Below are 24,431 nucleotides of genomic sequence, written 5' to 3'. Positions count from 1 at the left end.
CCAAATATATGATATCAAAATTATTTTTTGCATCCAGTTCCTTTGTAACCACATCATAATATCCTATCAAATTTGTCACACAAGACTTTCCCTTAACAAAAGCATGCTGTGTCTGAATTATTGTTGCAGTCTTGTCTAGATGATCCTGCAATGCATCTTTAACCAGTGACTCCATTATTTTCCCCGGAACAGAAGTTAAACTAACTGGTCTGTAATTACTTGTGTCACCCTTCGATCCCCCCTTTGTGAATTGGGGATACATTTGCACATCTCCAGTCCATGGGGACCTCCCCTGAGTCCAAGGATGCTCTCATAATTATGGCTAAGGGTTTACTTAGTTGCTTTGCCATCTCCTTTAATATAACTGGGTAGATCCCATCCACCCCAGGTGTCTTTCTTATGTTTAACTTCAACAATTTCTCCTCCACTTTGCTCTCAGTTATTACAAAGTCATTAAGCACCCTGCTACAATTTTATAACCTTCTGCCGTTTTCAAACTTTAATAACTCCTCATGTGTGAATGTAGATGGAAAATACTCATTCAATTTGTTTGCTATCTGAGCAGGATCATCAACAGTCGAACCATCGATATCAAGTGGACCAATCAGATTCATTCCCTTCCTTTTAGAGTTTATATAAGTAAAGAAATCCTTGCTGTTTTTCTTAGCATCTTTTGCTAAAGATTTCTCGTAATCTGCCTTCGCCTGCTTAACCTCCTTTGTGACCTGATTACAGACTAGCTTTTGTCTGTCATAGGCTTCTGAGTCGCTTGATAATTTAAATGCATCCCATGCATTTTTCTTCTCTGTCACGAGTCTCATTAGTTCATTTGATAACCATTTTTTGGGCCTAAACCTTGAACAATATTTTTGAATATGTATGAAACTTTTAGTAGCATCCACGATTAATTCCTTGACTGCTTCCCACTTAGAATTTTCTGTTTGTAACATTGTCAGTTGATCCCGCTGTACAGAATTTAGAAGCAAATTTATCACTCTACCATATTCAAACAGCCAAATGGAACTTTGCTAAATCTGATTGGGAAAAATATAGGCAGCTAGCAATCTTAGAAAAAACATGGTTTCAAATGTGTTAATAAACGATTCTGTTAATTACATAACAAACCAAATATTGTAGGCTGCAGAAGCAGCAATACCAAGAGTTTCCAAAAGTCAGTGAATAAGACCCTGGTGGAACAATGAATGCAACCAAGCCAAATGAGAGGAAAATAAAGCCTGGAATAACTTTTACAAGTTATTCCAGGCTTTATTCTAGTCCAGTTTTAAAAAAGCCAGAGCCAATGCTAGGTGCATTCGGCGGTCAAGCAAAACAGAATTATGGAAACATTTCACTTCCACGATTACATGGACCACCAAACACAAACAATCTGGAAAAATATTAGAAAAATGTATAACAAATATCCTCCTTCACATCTATCGATACTGAATGTAAATGGTAATGACGTTCACTGCCTTAGGACATAGCTAACACTGTCGGAGAGTCTTTTTCTCAAACCTCTGCTGATCCTCATACTCACCAAAATTCCAGAAATTAAAGTCCCTTGCTGAAAAACAGAAGTTAAATTTTAGCACTAACCACCATCAATCATACGACTGCCCCTTTACAATACTAGAAATACGGCTTGCTCTTAACAGCTCAAGACCTAGTGCTGCTGGACTGATGGAGTTCACTATTCCATGTTAAAAGAGCTGAGCGAAAAGTAGCTTCGTGTCTTACTTCTTCTGTATAACCAAATGTTTACAGAAAATGCTTTCCCCGATACCTGGACACATGCATATGTAATAGCATTATTAAAACCTGGTAAAGACTTAATGAATCACGTCATTACCCGGCCTATTGCCCTCACCAGCTGTATGGGCAAAATAATGGAAAAAATAGTAAACTCTCATCTCACCTGGTTGCTGAACAAATATAACCTTATCAGTTCATTGCAGTGTGGATTTCGTACAGGTAGATCAACTTTAGACCTTTTGATTCAAATGAAAACCCAGATTCGCAATGCTTTCATAAAGAAAGGACATCTGACTACAGTTTATTTAGACATTGAGAAAGTTTTCGACACAGCTTGGCAATATGGAATTCTTCACGATCTCTACCCTTTAGGTTTCAGGGGCAATATGCTGTAGTTCATACAGAACTGAAAAGCAGTATTTCCAGTTGCGCATTCAATCCATCCTCTCTCATAACTTCATCCAAGAAGAGAAGGTGTTCCACAGGGTTCAGTTTTAAGTGCCACGCTATTCATTATAAGAATCAACTTGGTATCAAAGATCATTCCACCCACTGTTTTTACTACTTTATATGCAGATGACTTTAGTATATTTTGTCACTCCCAAAACATGAGAATGATTGAGAGACAACTTCAAGGTGCTCTTAACAAGATTACGATGTGGGCTGCAGATAATGGTTTTCGCATATCACCTGAAAAATCTGTCGTAATTCACTTCTGTAGAATCTCCATCCTGACCCAATTCTGAAGCTGGGATATTACGACATACATGTTGTGCTTACTATCCAATTCTTGGCCTAACCTTAGATAAAAAATTGACCTTTATTGAAGCACACGCTTCTTGATTAGACGGGGGTTCAAGCCCGTGACCACCAAATATGGAGGATGCAGAAAGGTCAGGGAATGACCATCGCATATCCCCGGAGCAATATGGCCTTAGTTGATAATGCTCCTAAAAACCAACTAACAAACAAATAGACCTTTATTGACCATATCAAACAAGTTAGAATCACCTGTTTCAAGAAATTAAACATATTGATAGTATTATCAGCTACATCATGGGGTGCTGACCGTCTTACACATTTTCATTTATATCACGCTATTGTAAGGTCATGATTAGACTCTGGATCTCCAATTTACAACTCTGCTAGACCCAGCGTCTTAAGGTTTTTGGACCCTATTCACCACAGTGACCTGTGCATTGCTCTTGAAGCCTACCGCATATCTCCAGTCCAGAGCCTTTATGCTGAAGCTCATGATCCTTCACTCTATCTAAGAAGGCAAATTTTACTGTTAAATTATGCTGTCAAAATCAAAAGTGAAAACATCTATTTACTCCAGATTGGGAGAACTTGTATGCCATTTATCCATCAATAAATTGACCTGCTGGCAAACATCTCTCATTACTCAATAATTGGCAGCTAGACCTTTCTAAAATAGCCACCACCAGTTTCACTGTTCCTCCATGGTCTCTCTGTCCTGCAGCATGTGATCTGTCCCTGCAAGAATGGGGGAATGTACTCTTTCTCCACAGAATATTAAACAGCTTCACAAATCTCTAATTGAAAAATATGAATCTTATACCCAGATATATATACTGATGGCTCCAAAACTGACCATCATATCGCTGATGCTGTTGTTCTTTCATCGTCCATAATTTCCAGTCAGTTACCTTTAGATTGCAGCATCCCGTCTGCACTGCTCAGAAAACTTCATATCTGACTGCACAATTACCCCCAAGTCTTTTTCATTGTGCACCTCCCTGAGTGAAGTACCACTGAGTTGGTACATTTTTCTTGGGTTACTGCTGCCCATATGCAGTACTTGGCATTTGTCAATGTTAAACTTCAGTTGCCACTTCTCGGCCGATCTGCCTAACTTTTCTCGATCCTGTCTTTAGCATCATTAACAACCCTGCCAACCTTTGTATCATCTGCAGACTTGGACATTAAAGCCTGATATACCTTCATCGATATCATTGATAAATATACAACACAACAATGGGCCCAGGACTGAACCCTGGGGGACTCCACTAATAACATTAGTCCACGTAGAGCAGTGTCCAATTATTACCACTCTCTGACGTCTCCCACCCAACCATCCCTTTATCCATTGCAGTAACTTGCCCTTAATGCCATACTGCTCCACTTTGTACAGCAGTCTTGCCAGTGATCCATATTTCGCCTTATTATAAGACTTTTATAGTCAGTGAAAGGGATTTTGCAAGAAGTGTCAACTGGTTCCACAGTAGATTTGGCTGCATGGTCAGCACTCATTGCTAGTTATGCAATTTTTTTTGATACATGGCTAGTGACACAACAAAATTTTACTACTTTCATGTCTTTAACTAGGTCATTCAGCAAGTTATGAATATTACCAAGTAGGTAGTTGTGATGTTTTCTTGGTTGCTGTAAAGTGAGAAGGGCACTGCCATACAAATGGCCCTGGAAACCATAAAATTGTATCAGTTTACCCATAGTGTTATGTTTACCGACTCCCTCAGTGCCGTATGAAGGTATATCAGGCTTTAATGTCCAAGTCTGCAGATGATACAAAGGTTGGCGGGTTGTTAATGACGCTAAAGACAGGATCGAGAAAAGTTAGGCAGATCGGCCGAGAAGTGGCAACTGAAGTTTAACATTGACAAATGCCAAGTACTGCATATGGGCAGCAGTAACCCAAGAAAAATGTACCAACTCTGTAGTACTTCACTGGCATATAGGGGAAACCCTGGTAACCGCTCTATTAAACAATAATACTTGTGGTACTTCACTCAGGGAGGTGGAGAATGAAAAAGACTTGGGAGTAATTGTGCAGTCAGATGCAGTGCAGAAGGGCTGCCAGAGCAGGTCATGGAGTTTTGGCAATGGTCAGGCCACACCTTGAGTACTGTATACAGGTCTGAAGGCCTAGGAAGGATGTAGAGTTGCTAGAACGAGTACAGAGAAGGGTAACAAGATTGGTGAGAGTAACAAAGGGATGCACTTATGAAGAAAGGCTTAAGTTCTGCAAGTTGCATAACTTTTAGGAAATTGCAGAACTTAAGCGACTGGGCACCTGTGACGTGATCTGATTGAGGCATATAAGGTCTTGAATGGTTTGAGCAGACTCAATGCTGATGGGATACTTCTGCTTGCTCAGACTAAGAACCTGAGTGGGCATAGATTCAAATTGAGGAAAGACAGTTGTAGAACAGATATGCGGAAGTTTGCCTTTAGCCAATGGGTAGTTGATTGCTGGAACAGACTTCCATCTGTTGTTATTGTGAAAGTTGATATCTTAGATAAATTTAAGGCTGAATTAGACAAACATTTGGAGTGACCGGATGGGTGAAATGGGAAGGGTTTTTTTTTTTTTTTTTTTTTTGGCTGATGCTATATAAGCTTGCTTTCTTGCATCATATGCTTCGACTAATGCTAATCCTCTAGTCACACCTTCAATTTTCTCCTAGAAAGAGCATCTTTCTTATCACCACCTCGTTCAATTCTGAAATCATTCCTCTTATATCTGATCATAGGCATCTTGGAATTGTCTGACTCCAAATTCAACTTCTCTACTCATTTAAATTACCTGTCGAAACAACTCACAAGAGCATAACCCCAGGGACTCACATCTGGTATGGGCTTAGCACACCCAGGGCCCCGAGCTGGACATCATCATTCTTCTCTTCCTTGGTAATTTTCTCTCTCTCTCTCTGGGTAGTTCAGAAATTTTTTTTTTTTTTTTGTCTGGTGCAGCATAAGCCTCAGGCTTCCTTGCACCATACGGCTAATAATAATAATATTTGGCAGACAAAACAAAACCTACGACATATTCACTCTGCCCATGTTATCATCCAATTCTTCAAAATGATCAAGCTAAAAATTATTTATGCTTCTCCTGTCTGGGCTGGTGTTGCCAATGCAAATTTCAAAAAAATGTCTTCTCTTCCATTTGAGAAACCAGTATTCAGATACTGGTTTCTCAAATGGACTTTTTTTAAATCTCACTTTGAACCCGATTCTTCTCAGGCTTTCATGATTGACTGTCTTAACTACTCTGATTTTTCTCTTTCAATTTGGTACCACAATATCTCATTCTTTGTCAAATTGTATAACTCTGTCGCTAATTGCCCAGAATATTGGGAATTCATAGCATGGAAAATTCCCAGGAAGTCTTCAAGATTTAAACCCTTTCTCCTTTATCAACCAGACCCCATTTGACCAAAAATCGCTCTCTGTTCAACACACTTTTGTGAACTCATTGAATTTAGACCGTATCTTAATAGCTCAAAACAAAACTCTTCTGTCCCAGGCTGCTAAACTTATACTAATGAATCTCAACCAAACAAAAAATAAATAGGAAATAACAGTCACGTTACATCTTTTCTCTCCTTCCACCCAGACTTTACAGTTTGAAATTTGTTTGGTCACTTACCTTTTGCATATTGTGTTTTTCTGGTTTAAGGTATCTGTAATTCCATTTAATTTATTAAAATTTTTTTTTTTTTTTTTTTTTTTCAATTTTAAGTATCTGGACAATTCTGTTTTAGTCATCTCATTTCATTATTATGTACTGTATTATTACTGTGTTTTGTTTTAAGTTTATTTTCTCTCTCTACCTTGTAATCTATATCTGTTTCATCGGTTGTCCTGGTGCATGCTTATTGTCAGTGTTATTTTGATCATTATGGGTGGTACATCTGGACATAGCTACATCAATCTGTGACTTTGTCCAATATGCTTCTGGACAAACCTGCAACCAGTGGTCTGTTTGTCTTAATGTTTCCTCTCTCTATTGTATGGACTCCTGACTAATAGCTGATTCCCGACTAAAAGTAATTAATTTAAAAAAAAAGTAAGAAAAATAAATTTAGAATATTCTTAATTTATTTTTCTGTTTTATTATCCATACAGTTTAAATCATATTGTTCTCAAACAAATGAAAGACCAATATAGTCATTAGAAATGTTTACAGATGTAAAGAAGTTCAGCTGTGTGTGCTTAATATTTATTGAAATGCACTCCTCTAAAACTCGTCAATCACACATATGCCTCCCTAAAATCAGGAAAATAAGTCTCCAGCAGTTCTTGATCCTTGGTGCCTCCGTAGCCAGATGGGAAGGAGCAGCAGTGTGTAGCACACGCTTCTTGATTAGACCGGGGTTCGAGCCCATCACCACCAAATACGGAGGATGCGGAAAGGTCAGGGAATGACCACCGCATATCCCGGAGCAATATGGACTTAGTTGCTAATGCTCCTAAAAATCAAATAACAAAACAACAGTTCTTGATCCATGAAGGCGCCAAGTTTTAAAGAGTTTGCTCTACTTAGATTTTAGTAATGCTTTTGACTCTTCCAGCATCAGCCAGAAGTGGGGGGGGGAAATCCTCTACCCATCCCTTCTAACAATTTGTCTAATCCCTAAATTTGTTAAAACTACTCACTACTGCTACACCAGATAGGAGTTTGTTCCAGCTTCAGTTATTCTCTGGCTGAGGTCAGATTTCCTCGCAACTGACTTGCAGCATGCTTTTCCAGTTTAAATTTATGTCCCCTCATGGATATGTGGTTCCGTCTAAGAAAGAGTAAGGATGACATTGGCATTTAGTTTACTCAATCCATTTTAAAGACTTATTTAACACTTCAATCAGGTCTCCTTGTAGGTGCCTAGTTTCCATGCTGTAATTTGCAGAACTGGTAAGGTTACTTTTTTTTGTCTTTCTTGGTAAGATTATCCTTGTGTGTTCTTTGACTAATTTTGCTCCTGTCCACTGCACCCATTCTGACAGATCCATGTCCTTCCTAAAATGAGGCTTCCAGACCAATAATTCACTACTCAAGGTGTGGCCTTACTATTGCATATACAACAGGATAATCACCTTTTGGCAAAATTGCAGTATATCATTAACAGAACTCAGAGCTCTCCAAGCAGCCTATCTGCACTGCTTAGATAACTTCATGCCCATAGGTTGTTTCCATTCTCCAACACCTTGAATGTGATACCATCCATATGGTATACATCTCTGGGATCATTGCTATCCAAACAGTACCACGTATTTGTCAGTGTTAAACCTCAATTGCCGTTTCTCACCCAACTACTGAATTTTTATCACATTGCTTTGTCTTGTTATTGTACTATGCGTTGAATCCTGTCATTGGCCAGGATTCAACCTTTGTATCATTTGCAAACTTAGACATTAAGTTTGATATAGTTTTAATTAATATTTTCAATAAATATTTAAAACAGTAAGGGGTCCAGCACTGAAGCTTGAAGAAATCAGCTAATAATATTAATCTCACAAGCAGCACCCATTTATAACCACCATCTGCCACTCGGCCATCCCTTTATCCATAGCAGTAACTTCTCTCTAATGTCATATTGCTCCAATCTGTACAGCAGTCTTCCATGTGGAATTGTTGGGATGGGGATTGCAGAGGATAGGGGCAAGATTAGTCAGGGACACAAAAGGATAATCTTACCAAGAAATGTACAAAATGATAACCTTACCAGTTCTTCAAATTTCAGCATGGACAGCATATACCAAGTGTTAATCAAGTATTCAAAATTAATTTAGTAAACTAAATGGCAATGTCATTCTTATTCTCGCTCGAATGGACACAAATCTATGAGGAGGCATACATTTAAATTGAAAATTGACACCAAGCTGCAATCTTGCCTGTTCAATTATTGCTTTTAAAATAATTCAATGCTTGTTTAACCATTGCTTTAAAGACAAAACAATTTAAACAAGCAAATAATTTAAAGAAAGCTCACACAATTTAAATGACATACAAATAATGAAATGAAATTTAGGAGAATATTTATCTGCATATCTAGTTGAACAAAAAAAAAGCAAAAAAAAACCACACACATTTATATAACAATTATATTAATACCAATTTTTTTTTTTTTTTTTTTTTTTCAAATTTCCTGTCATACTTTTACATTCTGCTTTCGACATTTATACATTCAACACGCTATTTCTCGAATTCATTCACTCATCCAGGCGCATACACACACTTTTACATCCTTACATTCACACAGCCCATTTCACTCAGACTCCACAATCATTCGCTAATTTTACTCAATTTACACATTTACTCTTTCAGCACTCTCTTTTCACACATTCATCCCAGAGGCATAAATTATCATTCACTCACCCTTCCTAGCATTTCCTTTCATACTCTCTCTCTCTCTCTCTCTCTCCCTCCTTTACATTCACTTCAGTTCTCATTCATTCAATCCTCATTCATACTAGCATACTTCAGAAACCTGCAGCTTACTAGTTTTTTTCCAGCTGACAGGTAACCCTGGCTGCATGTCTGTACCAGTCTCTTTAAAGTCATTTCCGGAGTGTTGCCATGTTTGGGAACTCAGTCTGTTTTGGGTGGACGTATGCTATGATGAGGGCAGTACCAGCCTGCCTTTATTCCCATCAGTCACATTTGGTTATTTACCTACCTCTATGGTGCCTTGGCAATGAGCCAAAGGAGTCCTCAGAGGCAGGGCATCAAATCTGGTAAAGTCTGGTAATTTCTGTGTTAATTCAGGTATGTTCAGTCATTCACTGGGCATGGGGAGGGAAATGCAGTGGTTTATATTTGGTCTGTTGATTTTGTACAGGGACTGGTTGAAGAGCCTGTCTCTGCAAGTTTCGGCAGATTTCAAAACGTTTTGAGCATACTTGGTGAAGGCCTTGTAAAAAACCTCCTCCATGATGAAATGGTGTTCCTGGCCCCTAGGAAGGGGTCCAATTTCTGTAATTCACTGTTTACATTGATTTTCATAGATTACACAGTCATATAGACTGTGTAATCTGTGAAAATCATCTTTTGCCTCAGGTACAGTGGGGATCATCGGCCACTCTCAAAGAGTGCAATTTAGCTTTAAGGGATCCATGACCTGTCAATAGAAATGTGGTATAAAGTTCTGGAGCATACCACTTAGGTGGTTTTGGGCTAACCAAAGCCACCTGTTGAAAAAACCTTTTGGTAGAACACCTTTGGGCTCTTGCTCCCATTGTTTGCCCTATCTGATGTAGCCATGTGAGAATTTTTCATTTCTCTGCCTTGATGTCATTGGTAAGGTTTGGGATTATGCCTAGGAAACTCATAGGGATTCCTTTTTTAAGTCTATAATATAGCCCATTTTTTGCAATTTCAAGGTACAGTGGTAGAGTACCGGCCAAAACTTGCAACGCCGGGATACTAACTGTACAGCATGTTCTAGTCAAGTCAAGAAGTCCTTACTGTTTTTCTTTGCTTGACTAACATCCTTTGTGACTTGATTACAGACTATCTTATATTTACCATAGGCGTTTGTGTCACCTGATAATTTATATGCGTCCCATGCACTTTTCTTCTCTGCCACGAGTACCATTAGTTCATCTGACATCAAGTTAGGTCTAAACCTTGAACAGTATTTCTTAGTTGATATGAAAAGCCTAGTAGCTTCCAAGAATGGGAGGCAGTCCCTTGAATGCCTCCCATGTAGAATTTTCTCTTGGTAACATCTTCAGTTGGTCCCACTGTATAGAATTTTAAAAATCTCTCAGACCACTGTATTCACCTTTAAGAAAGCAAAAACCCTTTACCCCGATGGTAGTTACATCTCTAAGTAAATCACACATCAGTACACTGTGATAACTGCCACCTAGTGGTTCCTTTATCTGCAGATTCTTAATGCACAAAGAATCATTGCTGATAATCAGATCTAGAGTATTATTCCCTCAGGTGCTTCTCAAACATGCTGCTGTAGAAAACAATCACCTAATAAATCCACAAAAGTCTTGCTAGTGTGTGAGCGTCCAAACCACAAGTTCCAGTCTATATCTGGGAAGTAAAAATTCCCCATTATAAGACAATCTGAGATGTTTTCACAGATGGTTTCAGAAAAATTTTTCTATTCTTTAAAAGATTCAAATGATAATTGTGGCGCCTCCGTAGCCAGGTGGGAAGGAACAGCAGTGTGTACCACACGCTTCTTGATTAGACCGGGGTTCGAGCCCGTCACCACCAAATATGGAGGATGCGGAAAGGTCAGGGAATGACCACCACATATTCCGGAGCAATATGGCCTTAGTTGCTAATGCTCCTAAAAACCAAAACAACAACAACAACAATGATAATTGTCATTCTGTCTTTAAAGAATTTCATAAGTGCAGATTTAGCAGGCTTCAGAGCACCTCTGCTCTGGAGATTGCTAAGTACGTAGAGTCAGTAATATCCCACCTTCTTGTGGATTCCATGAGATCCTATCAATTCTCCATTCATGAACTGATTTGGCAATAAAGCTATAAAGCAGATCACATGGCTTTATAGCAGGGTTTCCCAAAGTGTGGTCCGCGGGCCGGTACCGATCCGGGAACAACATATTTCAAATATACCTACATAAATATACATAAATATAAATATTCACAAATATACGTGGTCTCAATTCTAATCTTAACGATGTCCATTTCCACTTGCAGTCTGCCAAACCCCATGTACTTTTTCTGACAGAATCTCAGTTATCGGTTGATTCAACTACTGCTCATCTCAGATGCCCAAATTATTCGTTGTATGATTCCTTTTGCCTCAGAGGTGGTACTTGTGCATATGTCTGTTCTGATATTCCCTGTCAGAGACTTGGCAATTTGGAATCTCCTCTCTTTGGTCTTCTCTGGCTTAAAATCTCTCTACCTCATTATGTCAAATTCATCTGTTGTCTCTTCCGTTCTCCCAATTCCACTAAATCACTTGGAGCTCTTTGACTTCCTCTCTTTGCAACTTGACTTTCTACAGTCCAACTTTCCTAACAGTGAGGTAATTTTCCTTGGTGATTTTAATGTTCACAACTCCAGCTGGCTTCCGTTTTCTAGTCACACCGACCCAGCAGGTCGAAATGCTGAGGCTTTTGCAATTACTAATGATCTAGCACAGATTGTTCATTTACCTACAAGAATACCGGACAATCCTAATCATACAGCCTTGATCTTTTTCTCACAAACAACCCTTCTAAGTACACAGTCGAAGTGAGAGGTCCTTTAGGCACTTCAGATCACAACTTGGTGATTGTCTCTTCTCCAATGGAACCTTTATCTCATGGCTATTCCCAACCTCGTGTTGTTTGGCATTACAAGAATGCAAAATGAGATGACCTGCAAGATTTCTTTTCTTCTTTTTTTCCTTGGTCAGATTACTGTTTCAAAACTTCCGATGTCAACGTTTGCTCAGATCGTGTCAGTGAAATTATTCTTGCAGGAATGGAATCCTTTATCCCACACTTCGCTGTAAAATCTCATCCTTTATCTAAACCTTGGTTTTCCAATAAATGTGCTAAGGCTGTTCAAGAGAACAATGTTGCATATCGTAATTGGCTTGTTTCTAATTCTTCAGTTTCATTTTCTGCCTACACCAAAGCTCCCAACAATTGTAAAGTAGTTATTAATCAGTCCAAACTAGAGTTTGAACAGGCTAAGAGTAGAAAACTTGCTTCTTGCTCTAATGGTAGCCGAGCATTCTGGTCTCTTGCCAAAGCTATTGGCTGCACCTTTTGCCCATCTCTGCTCCCACCTCTTTCCAAACCAGATGGTTCTGTTGTCACTTCAGCCAAGGATAAAGCTGACCTGCCAGCATCCCATTTTTCTACCAACTGATGTATTAATGATCTTGGTAAAATACCTCCCACCATTCCCAACACGCTCCATTCAATGCCTCCTGTGGTCTTCCGTCAAAAGGATGTCAGAAGGATTTTGATGAATGATGATGCTAAGAAAGCTCCAGGTCCTGATGGTATTTCTCCACTTGTTCTCAAAACCTGTGCTCCTGAACTTACTCCTATTCTTTGCCACCTTTTTTCAATTTGTTATTCCAAAGGTGGTGTTCCTTCTGCTTGGAAATTTGCTCATATCCAGCCAGTTCCTAAAAAGAGTGACAAATCCCTCCCATCCAATTATCGTCCCATTGCAATTACTTCTACTCTTTCTAAAGTAATGGAGAAATCAATTAACCGCCAACTCTTAAACTACCTAGAAACCTTCGTCTGATCAACGATCACCGGTATGGATTCCGTCAGTGTTAATCTACCGGTGATATTCTGGCTTATGTTACCCATTTATGGACTAATTCAATGGAAAGGTTCGGGGAAACACAAGTAGTTGCTCTTGACATCTCAAAGGCTTTCGATCGTATTTGGCATAAAGGTCTTCTAAACAGGCTTCCATCTTATGGTTTGCCAACTGTTTTTAGTAATTGGTTATCCAGTTTTCTCTCTGATCGCTCACTGAAGGTGATGGTAGATGGCTTTCTGTCTTCTAAATTCTCCACTAATGCCGGTGTCCCCGAAGGTTCAGTTCTTTCCTCCACTCTTTTCCTCTTGTATATTAATGACCTTCTTCCATTGACTGGAAATCCTATCCATAATTTTTGCTGATGATAGCACATTGCATTCCACTTTCCATTTTGAGAAACCTTGCCCTGTTCAATCAGCTTGAACTTCTCGAAAATATTCTACCAATTCCTTAAATGCCGATCTTCATGTAATTCTCCAGTGGGGCAAAGACACCTTAGTTGATTTCAATTCTTATAAAACTCAATCTTATCTTATATCTCGCAAAAAGGATTCTTCTGCTCCTATGCTATTCTTTAGTGACACTCCGATTTCTAGGCAAAATGATATATCTCTTTTGGGGATTACCCTGACTTCTAATCTCTCTTGGCACAAGCACGTTACAAATATTGCTTCCTCTGCATCTAAAAAACTTGGTTTTCTCTTTCATTCTCGGCATTAGTTTTCTTCCAAACAGCTGCTCACTCTGTATAAATCACAAATTCGCCCAGGCATGGAATATTGTTCCCACATCTGGGGTGGTGTCCCCAAAACCTCTCTCAGGCTTCTTGATTCCATTCAGAAGAGGACAGTTAGTTTAATTAATGATTCATCTCTAACAGAGTCTCTCCACTAGCTGTCTCATAGATGTACTGTTTCTGCTGCATGCCTCTTCTACAGCTACTTCCATGGGCACTGTTCTTCTGAATTGGCTTCTATAATTCCCGCTCTCTCTTTTAAAACAGTCCGAACACGTTCCGCCACCAGCCAACATCCATTTATTGCTCAACTTCAAACTCGCAGAACCAACTTTTCATCTTCCTCGTTTATTCATTCAACTGCCGTTTTCTGGAACAACCTTCCTTCATACGTATTTCCTGAAAATTACAGTCTACAGAAGTTCAAGTCCAATGTCAATAAATATCTTCTTTCGTCTTCTCAACCTCCAACCCAAGCACGGTACTAAGTACTACAGGTTCTAATACCGCTCATGTTTGGGGTTTACATAAAAAAAAAATATAAATAAATAAAATAAAACTATAAGAAAATTTCCTTAAAAAAGTGAAAATGTAATAAAATACCAAATGCCCAGTTATCCCAAAAATTAATTTAATGCTTTTATAAAGTATTAAATTTATATCTCTTATGCTCTAAACAAAAAAAAAAAAAAAAAAACCAGTTGTGCTCATAAATTTTTATTATTCTATGTAATTAGCATGCATGCGTACATCTTGCATCTGAGGTTACGAACTGCCTGTGCCATCTCTAACTTATGAACCATGCCACAGTTAGCAGCAGTCAGTGAGAACATCCTGTCATTTTTAATATGGATAAGTGGCTGAAGAAATGTCCACCTACCTAGTCAAGTGAAGCCTCCTAGTACAAGTAAACAAAATGGAAATAATATTAATAAACCCCCAGTGATGGGCAGACTGACAGCATGGAAAAGAAATTCCAAACCTCTTGAACAAGGCAGTATTATGAAAATTATTTAAAATTTGGTTTCATCTGCGATAACCACATGTCATTGTGCGTTTTTTGCTTTGAAACGTTAATTGAATGCACAAAACCATTGAAACTGAAATGGCACTTAGATTGTTTGCATCCAGAATACTCAAATAAGTCAAAGGTATTTTTCATTAATAAGAAAAATTAATATATTTCATCTAGAAAAATTTTGTAAATACGGTTTCCCTGAGATGTTGCAATGAAGATTTGGTTATGGTTTCATATGAAGTTGCAAAACTAATAGCCAGTACAGGATATCCTCATACTATTGGAGGAAAGTTAATACTTCCTGCACTAAAAGTAATTGAATCTCACCTTTATAAAAAGAAAGAAAATCAGTGCATTTACTCTCTTTATCAAACAATACGGTGAAGCATAGAATTGTGAAAATGGCGAATAATATTGAAGAATCTCTAATAAAGTGTATTTAAAGCTGTCAGTTTTTTTCTTTACAAGTGGATGAAAGCAGAGACATAGAAGATAATGCCAATTTAATGTGCTTTGTAAGGTATGATTTTAAGGACATCAGTGAAGATTTTTTGTTTTGTAAACCCCTACCAATGAGAACAACAGCTGAAGAACTTTTTAAATTAATCAATAATTATATAACTCAAAGTGGAATCGATTGGAACAAAATATGTCAAATTAAGTTGCGATGCCACCCGGTCAATGGCAGGTTCTCATACGGAACTTTTCCCAAGGGTCGAGAAGTGGCTCCAGATTGTGAAGGGTGCATTGTAGTATTCACAGAGAACCGTTAGCTGTAAAAAAAAAAAAAAAAACCCTTTGGTTTTGAACACAGGTATTCAAGAATGTGTCAAATTTGTTAACTTTATAAAAGCCCGTTCCTTGAATTCCTGAATCTTTACTGCTTTATGCAAAGAATTAGGAAGTGATTATGAATATCTTCTATTACAGAGTGAAATTCTATGGTTATCAAAAGGGAATGTATTGAAACAACTAATCGAAATGAAGAGTGAATACTTACTGTTTTTGGAGCAACATCTTCCACTTGGAAAGAATTAGGAAGTGATTATGAATATCTTCTATTACAGAGTGAAATTCTATGGTTATCAAAAGGGAATGTATTGAAACAACTAATTGAAATGAAGAATGAATACTTACTGTTTTTGGAGCAACATCTTCCATCAGGAAAGGACACAATATTCGAATTTAAAGACAGATTTAATTATTTTAATTGGTTAATTAAGGTGTCCTACTTATGTGATATTTTTGGTTTTATAAATGCCTTAAATTTAAATTTACAAGGTATTGATATAAATATTTTTAAAGTTCAGGAAAAGTAGAAGCAGCTACGAAGAAAATTCACATATGGGTACTTCAAGTTTGAAACGGGAATTATAATTTTTACTGGTTTAACTAAATTATGAAAAGAGTATGTTTGAAGCGACATTCCATCTGATATTTCTATGACAAGTAAAGAACACCTCTTGGAAATGAAATCAAACTTTCAAGAATGTTTTTCTCCAATTGACAGCAGTAAAATGTGGATTCGAAACCACATTTACTTTAAATGCGGAAGAATTCTGTTTCAATGAACAAGAAATTGAATCTGACTATATGATAGCATAGCTTAATTTATTATGGTACTCACCTTTTTTTTATAATCTGTGATTGATGTTTGAATAGGGTGGATGATAATTTTAATTTAAATTGGGAGTAAGTAAGTTTGGGTTTAAAACAGAAGTTAAAATATTCGCAAGGAAGTAGAAGTGCACGTCTTCATCCTTGGTTGTTAATATTAAAGTTGAAAATAAATGGTTAATACTGGAGGCCAATAGCCATAACAAGTGGCTTTCGTTATCCATGTCTTCAGTTGGCAATGATGGGTTGAGAGTGAACGCATGTATTTAAGAAAGCTAAGTTCCCATGATGCCCTTTGTTACATGTGGAAATCTCAGGTGCATGAGATTCCAAGCTCGTGTGGGTTGAGAGTGAACGCGTTTTTTTTAAGAAAGCTAAGTTCCCATGATGCTCCTGGTTACGTGTGGAAATCTCAGGTGCATGAGATTTCCACATGTAACCAGGAGCTTGGAATCTCATGCACTTGAAATTTCCACATGTAACCAGGAGCATCATGGGAACTAAGCTTTCTTAAATACACGCGTTCACTCTCAACCCATCATTGCCAACTGAAGATGTGGATAACGAAAGCCACTTGTTATGGCTATTGGCCTCCAGTATTAACCATTTATTTTCAACTTTAATATTGACAACCAAGGACGAAGACGTGCACTCTAGTTCCTTGCACATATTTTAACTTCTGTTTTAAACTCCAACTTACTTACTCCCAATTTAAATTAAAATTATCATCCACCCTATTCAAACATCAATTGCAGATTATAAAAAAAGGTGAGTACCATAATAAATTAAGCTATGCTATCATATTAAGTCAATTATAAATGATATTTTAAGAAATCTACAATTATCGAATTGAAATTGATTCTGTTATTGAACTGTCATGTGACAGCATTAAAAGATCACTTCAATCAGGTCTCATCGATAAATTTTTGGCTAAGTTGCCATGAAGATTATAAGCATCTATCAGAAAAAGATATGAAATTTCTTATGCTATTTGTAACAACCTACAAATGTGAAACCAGATTCTCAACGTTTGTTTTTTTTTTTAAAAAAACAAATGTGCAACAGATTGGACGTCGAGCCAGATTTGAGAATCAAGTTGACATATTTTCCCCCTGATTTAATATTACTATGTGACAGAAAACAGCATCACCCTACTTATTAAATAAATATTTATTTGCCCAAAAACAGAATTTAAAAAATTTAATGTAAACTTTTGATAATGATATTAAACAGAGACATGAATTACCTATCTTTTATTTATATTTACTGATGTTAATGAATACCTAATTTCATTAGTACTGGTATGTTAAATGTCCTAATGGTAGTGTCATTATTTCCTATGAGTATAATTATTGAAAATGCATTAATTTATAGATATAGGTGGGCCACGGAAAAAAAACGTCTGCAAACACCGGTCCACACTTGAAAAAGTTTGGGAAATCCTGCTTTGTAGCATTTTACTGCGTGTCATTTATTTCCTGCCATTTTTTTATCCCCCCCCCCCGTTTAGATTGTTGTGTATGGCTAAAATCTCTGTGGTTTTAATGAAGTGTTAAGCCAATTTATATACGGTGGGGGCCCCAACATCCAATGGCAATTCGTTCCACAAAACCATTGTATGTTGAAAATATTGCAAGTTGAAACCAATAATACATTGATTCCCTGTGATTCGTTCCCCAACAACACATAAAATAGGTATTTCTTATATGTTATACTTAATTTTTACATTAAAAATGAGTGTTTTTATAAAGATTATTTAATAAATAGTTATAAAACATCTTAAAATAAAAAATGAACAATTAATTAGCATTTACCTTAGACTTGAAGTGCAGAGTTGATGAAATCAATGGTGGCATAGTGGTGGTACAATCAAATGACAGTTTTCATCTCTTCAGGTGCAATTTTTTTTGGGTGTCTTTTTCTTCCTCTCCAGTGTCATTCTCCGTAATTTTCTCCAACTCTTGTAGCTCCTCTGTTGTTAGCTCACGCCCATGACATCAATAAGGTCCTCCACAACCTCTTTGCCAGCCTCCAGACCCATTGATTTGTCAAGGCACCATCATCTTCAAATCCATCAATGTTATGGATAATTAAAGGCCGGATGTTTTTCCAGGCTGAATATAAGCACCTTGTGGAAAAATCATTCCAAGAACTTACAATCAGCCTCACACAGTCCAGCATGTTGAATTTCGACCTCCAAAAATCTTTGAGGGTGACAGTATTTTCACCAGAGGTTGCTGCAAAGCAGCTTGCAGACATTTTCGTAGTGTAGATTTTCTTGAAGTTTGCAATCACTTGCTGGTCCATTGGTTGAAAAAGAGGAGTGGGGTTGGGTGGCAAAAATTTGACTTGAACAACGTCAAATTGTGCCTCAAGAGACTGAACGAGTTTGGGATCATGGCCTGGTGCATTATCCAGCAGGAGCAGTGCCTTTACAGGAAGCTTATTTTTCTCACTATAACTCTTCACTGAAGGACAGAAAACTTCAAGCTCCCATTCATTGAAGACATATTCTGTAACCCAGGCCTTGTTACTGTGCCAAAATACTCCCAGCATGCCTTTGTCAACCTTTTTAGCATTAGCATTAGTAGACGCATTTGATGAAAGAAAGCAAGCGTATGCAGCATCAGCCAAAAAAAACAAAACAAAACACTTCCACTTCACCCCTCTGTTCGTTCAAAATACCTGTCCAGCTGAGCCTTAAACTTATTTAGGCTATCAACTTCCACAACAAGGGATGGAAGTCTGTTCCACCAACCAACCACCCGCTGGCTAAAGGCAAATTTCCGCACGTCTATTCTACATCTGTCTTTCCTCAATTTGAATTTATGCCCTCTCAGGTGATTATTCTGAGCGAGAGGAACAATCCCATTAGTATTGAGCATGCTCAAACCATTCAAGGCTTTATACACCTCTATTAGATCACCTCGCTGGTGCCTAGTCTCCAGACACTGTAATTTGCAAAACTTAAGCCTTTCTTCGTAAGAGCACCCCTTTGTTCCATTCACTAATCTTGTTGCCCTTCTCTGTACTCGTTCCAGCAGCTCTACATCCTTCTTGAAATGAGGCCTCCAGACCTGTATACAGTATTCTAGGTGTGGCCTGACCATTGCCTTATACAAGGGAATAATCACCTCCTTATCCCTGCTAGAAAAATTCCTATATATCATTGACAATACACCATGAGCTACTCTTGCAGCCCGTCTGCACTGCTCAGAGAACTTCACATCTGCCTGCACAACCACCCCCCAGGTCCCTTTCATTCTCTACCACTGTCAGTGTAGTACCACAGAGTTGATATGTTGCTCTGGGGTTGCTGTTTCCCATGTGTAGTACTTTACATTTGTCAATGTTAAACTTCATTTTCCACCTCTCAGCCCATTTGCTCAACCTTTCCAGATCCTGTTGCAGCAGCATAGTGTCAGTAGTGTCCTTGACAACCCTGCCTACCTTTGTATCGTCTGCAAACTTCGACATTAAGCTCGATATACTGTCATCAATATCATTTATGAATACAGAAAACAGTAATGGACCCAACAACAGCCCTGAGGGACTCCACTAATAACATTAGTCCACGACGAGCAGTGTCCATTGATTACCACTCTCTGTCTTCTCCCCCTCAGCCACCCCTTCATCCACAGCAGCAATTTGCATCCAATGTCACACTGCTCCAATTTGTGCAGCAGTCTTCCATGTGCAACAGTATCAAAAGCCTTCTAAGATCCAAGTATATAATATCAAAGTTATTCCCTTCATCCAGTTCCTTTGTGACTGCATCATAGTATCCAATAAAATTGGTCAGGCAACACTTCCCCTTAACAAAACCATGCTGTGTCCGAGCTATAACTGAAGTCTTGTCTAAATGATCCTGCAGTGCTTCTTTAACTAGTGCCTCCATTAATTTTCCTGGAACAGAAGTTAAACTCACAGGTCTATAATTACTTGTGTCAGCCTTTGATCCTCCTTTGTGAATTGGGGTCACATTTGCACATCTCCAGTCTGTGGGTACCTCCCCCGAGTCCAAGGAAGCTCTCATAATTATGGCTAAGGGTTTGCTTACTTCCTCTGCTGTCTTCTTTAATATAACTGGATAGATCCCATCCACCCCGGGTGCCTTTCTTGTGTTTATCTTCAACAATTTCTCCTCCACTTTACTCTCAGTTATTACAAGATCCTCTAGCTTACTGCACATCTCCAGTCTGTCTTGCTTCACCTCTTGCTTTCCCCTCGCTAAATAACTCCTCATGTGTGAATGTCGATGCAAAATATTCATTTAGTTTGTTAGCTACCTGAGCAGGATCATCAACAGTTGACCCATCGATATCAAGTGGACCAATCTGATTCATCCCCTTCCTTCTAGAGTTTACATAAGTAAAGAACTCTTTGCTGTTTTTCTTTGCATCCCTTTCCAAAGATTTCTCGTAATCTGCCTTCGCCTGCCTAACCTCCTTTGTAACTTGGTTACAGATCAACTTGTATCTATCATAGGCTTCTGTGTCATGTGTTAATTTGTATGTATCCCATGCATGTTTCTTCTCTGCCATATGCCTCATCAGTTCATCTGACATCCATTTAGGCCTAAACCTTGAACAATATTTCTTAGTTGGTATGTAAAGCCTAGTAGCTTCCAAGATAAGTTCTTTGAATGCTTCCCATTTTGCATTTGCTGTTGTTAACATCATCAGTTGGTCGCACTGTATAGCATTTAAATACTGTCTCAGTCCATCGTAGTTGCCTTTTTGAAAGCAATAACCCTTCCCTTTACTCCTAATGGTAGTCACCTCTTTGAGTAAATCCCACTTCAGCACACTGTGATCACTGCCACCTAGTGGTTCATTTATCTGCAGATTCTTAATGCATGAAGAATCACTGCTGATAATCAAATCAAGAGTATTCCTCCCTCTAGTTGCCTCTCGAACATGCTGATGTAGAAAACAATCATTCAATAAATCCACAAGCCTTGCTAGTGTGTGAGTGACCAGTCCCCAAATTCCAGTCAATATCCGGGAAATTAAAATCCCCCATTATAAGACTCTCTGATTTACTGGCCCACTCTATTTCCCTGTACAGTATCTTATTATACTCATCAGAGTCATTAGGCCTATAGCACACTCCTACTCTCAATTTTGATTTACCTATGCTTATGTCACACCAAACTGACTCGACACTGCCCTGTCCATCGATGTCGACTGGCTTCACTTCCTTGGATTTTATGTGTTTTTTATCTAATAGCATAACCCCTCCTCCCATCCTATCCTTTCTGTAGACGTTGTACTCCCCAAATTCCAGTTCTGCATTCCTTATATCTGTGTGACACCACGTGTCTGATATCCCAACAATATCTTCCTTTGATGTTTTGAGCAATACCTCAAATTCATCAAGTTTATTTACTAAACTCCTAGCATTGGTGTACACGCAAGTATACATGCACCTATTTCTATTCTTAGCTACCCTAACACAACCCATGTGTTTACTTGTACTGCAATGACTCCCAGCAGTCTCTGAAATATCCTGCATCTTGTTTTTCAGGCTTCTGCTCATTCCTATAGAACCAGATAAACTAGCCTCATCCTTAGTGATGTACGTTCTCCTGGGCATCAGTGTTAAAAACCTGCTGGTGAAGATTGCTCCTGATCAACAAACTCAATTTCAATTTTATAGAAATTTCAACAAATTCAATTTTAAAGGTCTCAGCTGCTTTTTTCATCAACACTGGATGCCTCCCCATGCCTTTCACAGCACTTTTGATATTTGCCTTTTTTTGAAGCGCTCAAACCAGCCTGTGCTAGCTTTAAAGTCTTCAAAGCGCACAGCACTGTTACTGGTTGATGGAGCTTTCAGTTTCAGATCGTCGTAGATCTGAAACAATCATATGAGTGATGTTCTGCGTGCCATGCGTTGAACAGTAACCTTGTTGAATGATAACAAAGACTCTAATTAGTTCAGAATAATTGTACGAGTGATGTTCCATACAGCACGCATCTGAAAATTTTCGCCCATGTATCATTCCAACTATATTGGAAAGCCATCGGTATCTGCAAATATCATTGGTCCTTAAAATAAGAGATCAGTTCCTGAGAATATCGGATGTCGATGTCATCATAAATCGAGGCCCCACTGTATATGCTTTCTTAGAAGCAAAAATCCTCGCAGCTGCTTAATTTTTCTTTAGGGATCACATGCAAAAATATAAATGAATAAAAGTTGCTTTATTGATGTTCACAAATAAAAAGTTCTATAAAACATTCAGTAAACAATAAACCTGTTTAACAAATTGTGATACTGAGAAACTGACTAATTTGTTGTTTATTATCAGTGTTGATGATCCTGTTGGTGAACAGTAGTCAATGTCTCACTGCATAATTTGGAGTATTGCAAAAACTTAACATTGCTGTGAATCACTATGCATTCCCCAAAGTCAAACAGTTTTTGAATATAATTGTTGTATTACAGATCATATCTCAAGCTGCATGATTACTTTCTAATTTCCAGTAAACTCTAGTAAAGAACATAGTGTGTTAGTTTTGGATTAATAAATCTTACTGCTAATATACAAACAGAGGCAGATTTAACAGTGGGCGCGCGCCCTGGGCCCCACAAAACCCCAACTTTACACTTTTTTCTAATTACACCAAGTTTGGTTTCATATGTGCAATTTTAATTACGTACAAGTTTACAATCAGCAGTAAAACCTGATAGTATGTTTATATTCGCTTATTTTCATTATTTCATTATTACACTGCATACTATAACACATACTACGCTGCATAGGCCCTGCGCGGCTGCGCTACCGCTAATCGGAGCAGTAGAATCATATTTGCTACTTTGTACAGTCAGTCCTCGTATAACACGTGTTTACATTACATGAATTCGATCATACATGATTTATAAATAGGGGAACAATATCTTATATAACATGAACCGAATTCGCTTATGCACGATTCGCCTTTGTGTTTACAAGAAATGGCAGTCGAACGCGGAATCAACCCAACCGAACGCAACACGATAGGAATGAAGAGAAGATTCTGGAAATGTATTTGTTTTCTATATCAGTGAGGGGGAAACACATTTCACCATAATAACGTAAAAACCCACACAATTCCAGCTATCGGTATTATCGCAAATGCAATTAATTCGAGTTTACTACCAGTTTATAACAGATTCCACTAGCAGAAACGCAACTGGAAATTGTTTTTATTGTTTTATAGTAGTAACCCCTAGAAATGTGCTTTAGTAAAATGTGAGGTGTTAATAGTGTATCTCTGCCTTTACGGTGTTGTTTATTCAGTTGCTACACACGCGCAGCTTTGTTTATGTCTATCAAGCGTGCCTCCTCGTTTTGTAATTGTGCTTTATTCCGTAAAAATGAGTAAAATACTTAAAAGGTGTGAAAAGGAAGCATCCTGGTGAAGACACTGCAGATTCAGAGAGAAAAAGAAAAGCAATATCGATAAACAGAGGTGGACTGGGTCAAAAATTCTTACCCGGGAAAATTTGTAGTGGCCTCATACTAGCGTTTATGGCCAAAATCACACCGGCCTCCGGCCCACCGGGGTTTCCCCCAGTAAGGCTTATTATCTCCAGTCCGCCTCTGTCGATAGAGAAAAAATATGAAATTGTGAAACGCTTTGAGCGAAATGAAAGACCATGTGATATTGCACGTGATACAGACCTAAATGAGGCAACGCCGAGAATTACAAAGAATGCAGAGAAAATAAAAACACCTTTCATAGCAGGAACAACTCAAAGTGTAATTAAAATCCATTAGATTAAGACACAAAGAATTGGAAGAGATGGAACGGCTGTCATCTGTTTGGATCGAAAATCAAATAAAAAACAAGTTTGCTTAGGATAGAAGCCGAAGCATTAACAATATTTTATTACGTAATAGTTGTAATAAAATACGTATTTTATTACGATTATTTATTGTGTTTGGTAACGTTTTGGTTCCAAATGTGTGTTCAATCTTGGGTGGTCGGCACCTAACCCTATTTTTCCCATAGGGCCTGTTGTTTATATTGCACGATTTTGCTTTGCACGAGGGTTTCTAGGAACACAACTGTCGTGCTATACGAGGACTGACTGTACTTACAAAGGTTCTCCTGCAGTGCAGACTTATGATATATGCATATATCGTATATTGTTGAAATTATATTAAGATAAAATTAATAAAGAAAAAAATTTTAAATATTTTCACATTTGTAATTTTAATTTCAAGTAAACTTTATGATTTGTTTGTTCAAATTTCTGATTGTTACTCCTATTATACGTATACTA

At 38.0% G+C, this 24,431-nt stretch overlaps 1 protein-coding gene across 3 annotated transcripts in view; it reads left to right on the top strand.

Moving 5' to 3' along the window:
• Positions 1-24,431, top strand: part of LOC150078498 (tRNA:m(4)X modification enzyme TRM13 homolog) — a 376,145-nt gene that overhangs the window by 33,620 nt on the left and 318,094 nt on the right. The window lies entirely within an intron of this gene.

Source organism: Mastigoproctus giganteus, chromosome 11 (genome assembly GCF_048544385.1).
Source record: "Mastigoproctus giganteus isolate SK-2022 chromosome 11, ASM4854438v1, whole genome shotgun sequence".
Classification (NCBI taxonomy): domain Eukaryota; kingdom Metazoa; phylum Arthropoda; class Arachnida; order Uropygi; family Thelyphonidae; genus Mastigoproctus; species Mastigoproctus giganteus.
The sequence above is the reverse complement of the archived record's forward strand: the minus strand, read 5'-3'. Positions and strand labels throughout refer to the sequence as shown.